We start from the raw sequence: 6,528 nt of genomic DNA on the forward strand, positions 1-6,528 counted from the left end.
AATCCATTTACAATTATTGATTAAGGTTTGAAATATATTCTTATTTGACAGCGCCGCCAATGTATTATTTGGTACTTACATTGTTTTGTATATTGCCTTCTGGTCCAGTAGCATTTAGAAGACTGCTTCAGAGTAAATTTTAGTAAGCACTTTCATTTTGTCTCTTTAGTCCAAGACAATCACAGTAATGTTTTAATATGGATATAATTTATAATTTTATGGACCATAGATATATTTAAGTGAACTTGCCCAGTTGCGCTTTGTATAGCCTTGGTAAGCCATATGCAAATGTTACTGAAGATACCAACACTTGTAAATGTACAAGATTAATGTGTATACTATCGAGATGCCAAAGGCTTATTATTGTATTGTATATTATCCATAGAATCAATTTCAGTCTGGAACAGTTACACCATATCTCATAGTTAATTGATGACTTTGTCATTTGCTTTAAACATCGGTAATTACAAACGTGCAGGTAAGGTTGATATTTGATGTATGTGGCCAAGTGGACTATTCCACCACTAATTAGTTAATTGGTATTTTATTAATTTGATTGTATCGTATATTGATACATGGGTTGTATATTGTTTTAATTTCATTTTGTTTTAAAGTAATTTCTTTCAGGTCAATGTAATGTTGATGTCTCACTGAATTATGTATCACAGAGTGTGGTAAGTGCTCTGTGATATACAAGTAATGTATATATGTAGAGTGAGTTCACTCACTCTGCCTGGTGAGCTATATAAATAGATTTTACCTGTGTATGTATGAAGTATGTATGGTCATGTGACTTGTCTTTGTGAATGTCCACTATTAAATGTACTGTCCATGTCCTGTGTGCATGTAGAGTAAAGTCCAGTGTTTGACCTTGACCTGTGACCTATCTGACCTGTTGTTTTTATTGGTTAATATATTTTTGGAGGGAAAGTCTTTGTCCAAAAATTAGACAGTAGCTTGAGATCTGGGGAAGGAGCAACATCTCCCCTTTTTGGAGATATATATCATGATACGTGCCAATTAGCTACAAACCCAAATGTAAGTCTAATACTTTTTATATTATCTTTTTACATATTATTTTGGTATCTAAAGTATGGTAATTAAGAAATGTAGATTTATTCAATTAATTATTGAGTAAGTGTATACATTTTGTATAGAGTGGAATTCGAAATAGATTGTAACTTAAATTTGTTATATCTCTAAATCCAGTATGAATTTAGTAACTGTGTAATTTGTGTATGTGTTTTAAAAGTAATTGTGTATGGTTTTATACTTGTTACTGATTGATTTATTTATAAATCTTTCAGTGGAATCATGTAGATGTCTGCTATTGTGCTGTATACATTATAAGCATAAGCAACCCTTTACCCATAGTTGAGGTAAGCAACATACACATTATAGTTAGAAATGCTTTGTATATTAATCTGATAAAGTAAGATATTATTGAATTTGCTATAATATGTAACCCACTGTAATTGGTATATTTATGTGTATATTGGAATAATATCTATTTTCCATATTGTACTACTTTTAATGGTGTTAAGTGTGCAAGTGGATTATTTCCCCTTGTTCGTAACAAGTGGGTTACTTCCCCTTGTTACCTGACAAGCGGATTACCTCCCCTTGTGTATATTGTACTCTTTATGTATATTTATAGAGTATAGAGTAAATATTTCTTTTTATCTATCATGCTAATGCATGGTTGTAAGGTAATGGTTACTACCTTTACTGATAGGAAATTATAGAGTTTTACTTATGTATTTGTATCTATATAACTGTGATATTTCGATAGGGATAACTTGTCTAGTGTACACGTTAAGTATTGTATGTTAGTTATGGTAGCAATCCTAATGTACTTTTATTTATATGTTTCAGGGTTCTATCTACATGTCTATCTATCTATATCTATATCAATAAGCAGATACATGTACGTACATCCATTGTTGTATATGGACCAACTGAACCCACATGCAGGCAGTACAATATTTATGGTGAATAAATACCAGTGAACCCGACCCGGTTGTCCCTGAGTTTTAATTGCTAAGATCCAGTTCGCAACCCGGTTACAAATTGGCGCCCATGTAGGGACCTGCATGGAACATGAGAGGAATTCAGTTGGAGTTTTCAAGTTACCATATATTCCTGATGGAAAAGTTGATGTGAATTGTGCAGTGCCTATATAGTCCTGTGTTTGGATATATAGTTAGCTTGTTGGACATACATATATTTCATTTGGAATATACCTTGAATTCTATATGGAGGTGAACCCGATGTCCGATGATGTCCACTCGCTTTATGATACAGCATACGGTAGGTGATGTTGATCAAGACTGAACTTTACATTATTACTGTATTGATAGACCACCGCAGTGAGGTGACCATGGAACTTTGTAAAGTATTACTCTGTTGATTAACCATGATTGCAGATGTGACCTTGACCCCCGAACTTTCAGTTCACATGTATCCTTCTGCATATACATTATAATTACATGTGATTCATTTGGAGGATCCAGAAGTGCCTGATTTGTGAAAAGAACATTTATTATAAAGTTGACCAGCTGTGATTGAACATTTAGATAGGAAATTTATTCTTTAATATTGATTTACATATTTATTTGATAATTCTTTGGTCAATTTGATTTTTTGCTACTAGTCATTTATATATCATGTAAACTTTGATGAAATACCTTTTTTTTTCTAATTTCATTTTGATTACACTTGACTAATTTGAACTTTTTTTTTGTTGTCAATTAGACTTCGGGTTTGTTGGCAGACAGTAAGTGATACTTCCTTCGCTAAATTATTTTTTTGTTATTTCTCTTAGTTTTTTGTCCTTTGCTATAAATTATAGTGGTACTTGTTTTTTTGGGGAACGTCTTTTGGATAGGATTTATAGTTTTTTTCTGACAACACCTGACTACAACAGAGACACAGTCCCCGTGTACATTTACATGTATGTGTTATGCGTGAGGTAACAGGTGTTGTGGTGTTACATGTTCAGTGTTCTGTGTTTGTACTTCGTGTTCTTTTTGCAGGTTAGGTAATACAGGTATATGCATGTTATTCTATCACTTGATATGTATGTGCTGAGTTGTCTTCCTTTATTTCATCTTCGTTGCAGGTGTTAGACACATATTTATTTCACTGCCTTGTTACACGAATGTTTATTTTGGTGGAAATTGTTTACACTTGTTTAGTATTCCAGCCACTTCTGTCATTGCGCGCAGCATTTTTTGAGCTATTCAGAGACTTTGATTTTCAGTGCGCATGACTGGGGTTCATTCTGTATATTGTTTTATATTATACCTCTATTATTGGCATTTGTCCTTCGATACCCCTCAAATTTACTAAAGATGTCGGATTCCGAGAATGGAGCGGTGGAGGAACAGCAACAGCAAGAGATGGAGTCGAGTGATGAGGGAGCAGCACTGTTAGATGCCTTCTCCAAATTAGGAGTGAAGCCCAAGTTTTGAGTCGCCTGCTGACCTGGAACGGTGGATGTTCGAATTTGCAAGGAGCAAAATGGAATCGGCGAAACCAGCAACAGTCTAGTCAGCCTCGGGTGGAACCCATAGCAGAGTAAGCCTACTCCAGACTATAACCAGTTCACCCAAACAGAAGCCTAGGAGCTGTCTACGCTTTCCTCCGGGGAGAAAGGTAAGGGCGGACGACCCACTATATGAAACAGCGTGGCGGATTATGAGGAAAGATGGGACTACTTAAGGGAGTTCAACAGCACTCGCCGTCGCCCACTATCCTCTCGACGCTGCTGTAAGTAAGATCGTTCTAAAGGTGAGGCAGAGAGCGAGGTGGGCATATGACTCGTGGGGATATGAGGCCACATTGGCTAGGAGGTTGTGTTGGATAAGCGGTTGGATGTGGCATAATATAAGGCAGGATGAGGCAAGGAGACGACCTTATATGCACTGGAGGTATATTACAGGCGCAGCATCAGAGAGATAGAATGAAGATGCTACTGCAGATGGGGATCACGCAGACTGGAGAAGCTAATTCACCAAGGCCATACGAGAAGGGGAGTACATCTTACCATCAAAGGCCAATATGCTGTTAAGGAGGATATTTTGGAAGGGTCTCAGGAAGCCACTAAGACTACTTACAGCCCACAAGTATGACAGCATTCAGGATTTTTGATGAGCTGAGGGCAGCGGTACGTAAAGTAGAGAAGGAAGAAATGGAACCGGAGGCTACCTCCAAGAAAGCTGTATCCAAGATGGCCAGTACATCTGCAGACACCCCGGAACATGCTTCATCTGAGATGCAAGAGTTAAAGGCAATGATCAATCAGCTCAGCACTGAAGTGTCCAAGGTGAGAGCCTGGCAAGACAAAAAGGATGGAAGGTAGAGCGAAACAGGGAAGAGTAAGAGGACAGACCCAGACTGCACCACCTACTCAGCGACGAGAGGAAAGGACATGCTGGAGATGTGGACAGGTGGGTCACCTGAAACCTAATTGTCGTGTCCGATTGGATCACCAACGGAAACCTTTAAAACTTCAACGCACCTACAGGTTCGGGCAAGCTGTAGGTGTTTGTAAAAGTAGCCCGGCCAGTGGAACTTCTGGGGACACAGAAGGTCTTGTGGGACAACCCAATGAGACAACATTATTGGTGGAAAGAGTGGAAACAAGAGCCCTTTTGGACACAGGATCTACAGTGTCAACATTGAGCCACAGTTTTTACGAGACGAATTTTAAGGACCAACAGCCTATACAGTCATTGAAAGATGTCCTAACACGTGGAGTGTGCGGATGGAGAGGCCTTGCCTTATTACTTGGCTACATCGAAGCTAACATCATCCCCATCTGTCACAGGATGCCACAACAATGACTATCGATGTTTGTTCCTTGTGGTACCCGATAGCGGATACAACTCGTCAGTACCCATATTATTTGGGCACTAACATTCTGAACATTATCATGGAGGAACTCCTTGAAAACGAAGGGACAAGAGATTTCTTCTTCAGACAGCTAGTCTTAGGACTCCTTGGTACTTAGCGTTCCGTTGCATGCTTCTGAGGGATAGACAAGTTAGAGCGTCACAGTAACCGGCTAGCACTTGTGAGGTCTGCAGAGTCCAAGCGCATCACAGTCATGCCTAACACCACGGATAACCATACAGGGTTTTATGGACAAGAAGCTCCCTTACTTGCCGGTCTGCGCTATACTACAACCTACACACCAGAAGCGGTTATTACTGAGGACTTGGACATCACACCCCGCCCTCGTGCCATACAATCGAGACGCCAAAGGACTTATACCGGTACAGATATCCAACGTCAGTACTCGAACAGTGACCATATCTCCCAAGGCGTTACTATGTGAGCTGCAACCAGTGACCGTAGAGACGATCCAGACCACGTCAGAAGAACATTGGGACTTGAGATATCTAGAGGACATACCAGTTGGTATTAGCACAGAGGACCTAACAGCGGAGCAGTTGACGAAGGGGAAGGATCTCATCTGTAAGTTTGATGACGTCTTTTCTAAAGATGATCTGGATATTGGGCCATTCCCGGCTAGTCAAACACCGGATAGAGGTAAAACGGATGGTATACCTTTTCAGACAGCGACAATAATTACCGAAGGATACACACCTATCCATGATTGATGAGGTTCGCAGTCAATCTTCAGCAGCTAGTTACAGCAGCAGGTACTTATACGGAAATCCCACTCACCATTGGACGTCCCCAAGTGTAGTCCTATGCCGCAAGAAAGATGAGGAAAGGCTTAGGATGTGTGTAGACTATCTACAGACAATTGGAACCAGAGAACCATAATAGGTACGCCTACGCACTTCAAGGAATTGCACAGATACTCCTGGACTCATTGGCTGGAAATAATATACTTCACAGTGCTTGGTATGGAAGTGCCACGGATACCAGCGCCAGTTTGGTAAAAGATGAAGGATCCATGAAGGCGGACTGAAAAAAAAAAGAACACCAGCATTTTACCAGTGTGGAGGCGCTTGGGTGTTTTATGGAATTTAACCGTAGCTGCCCTATTAGTGGGTATCTCAGTAAAACGGCACCCAGACGACGTATCATGCGCCTTATGGAAGGAATGTGTCCGTGGGGGAGTCGCTTTACGGCATTGTTAATCTTATATGTTTATCATTTATAATCATTGATGACTCTGATCATCTTTTTCTCGCTACATGCTTACAAGGAAACATCTTACTGGAGGGTGGTAGGAAAGTTTAGCTGTCAGAGTCGCGATTTCGGGGAGTTCAATACTTTCTAAGCATGTTCTCTTGCGAAAGAAATTGTGCTTTTCATCATAGCCGATGGGTCAAGTAGTTGCTGCTGGACATTATTGTTCATCAGCAGATGGAGTAGAGCCGGACCCCGACAAAGTGGAGAAGGTAAAGACATGGCCACGCCCTAGTACTCCAGAGGAAGTGAGGCAGTTTCTCGGATTCATAGGATATTACCGGAAATTTATAAAGGATTTTTCCAAGATAGCCCGACCCCTGACAGATTTAATGCCTACACCTAGGAAGACGAATGGTA

At 39.9% G+C, this 6,528-nt stretch overlaps 1 long non-coding RNA gene across 1 annotated transcript; it reads left to right on the plus strand.

The window, feature by feature from the left end:
- Positions 1-905: 905 nt before the first annotated feature.
- LOC138313874 (uncharacterized) lies at positions 906-2,015 on the plus strand. Its single transcript, XR_011207281.1, has 2 exons — positions 906-1,379; positions 1,876-2,015. It is a non-coding gene; the product is annotated as an uncharacterized lncRNA (long non-coding RNA).
- Positions 2,016-6,528: the final 4,513 nt, after the last annotated feature.

The sequence above is a fragment of the Argopecten irradians genome, unplaced genomic scaffold, assembly GCF_041381155.1.
Source record: "Argopecten irradians isolate NY unplaced genomic scaffold, Ai_NY scaffold_1012, whole genome shotgun sequence".
Classification (NCBI taxonomy): Eukaryota; Metazoa; Mollusca; class Bivalvia; order Pectinida; family Pectinidae; genus Argopecten; species Argopecten irradians.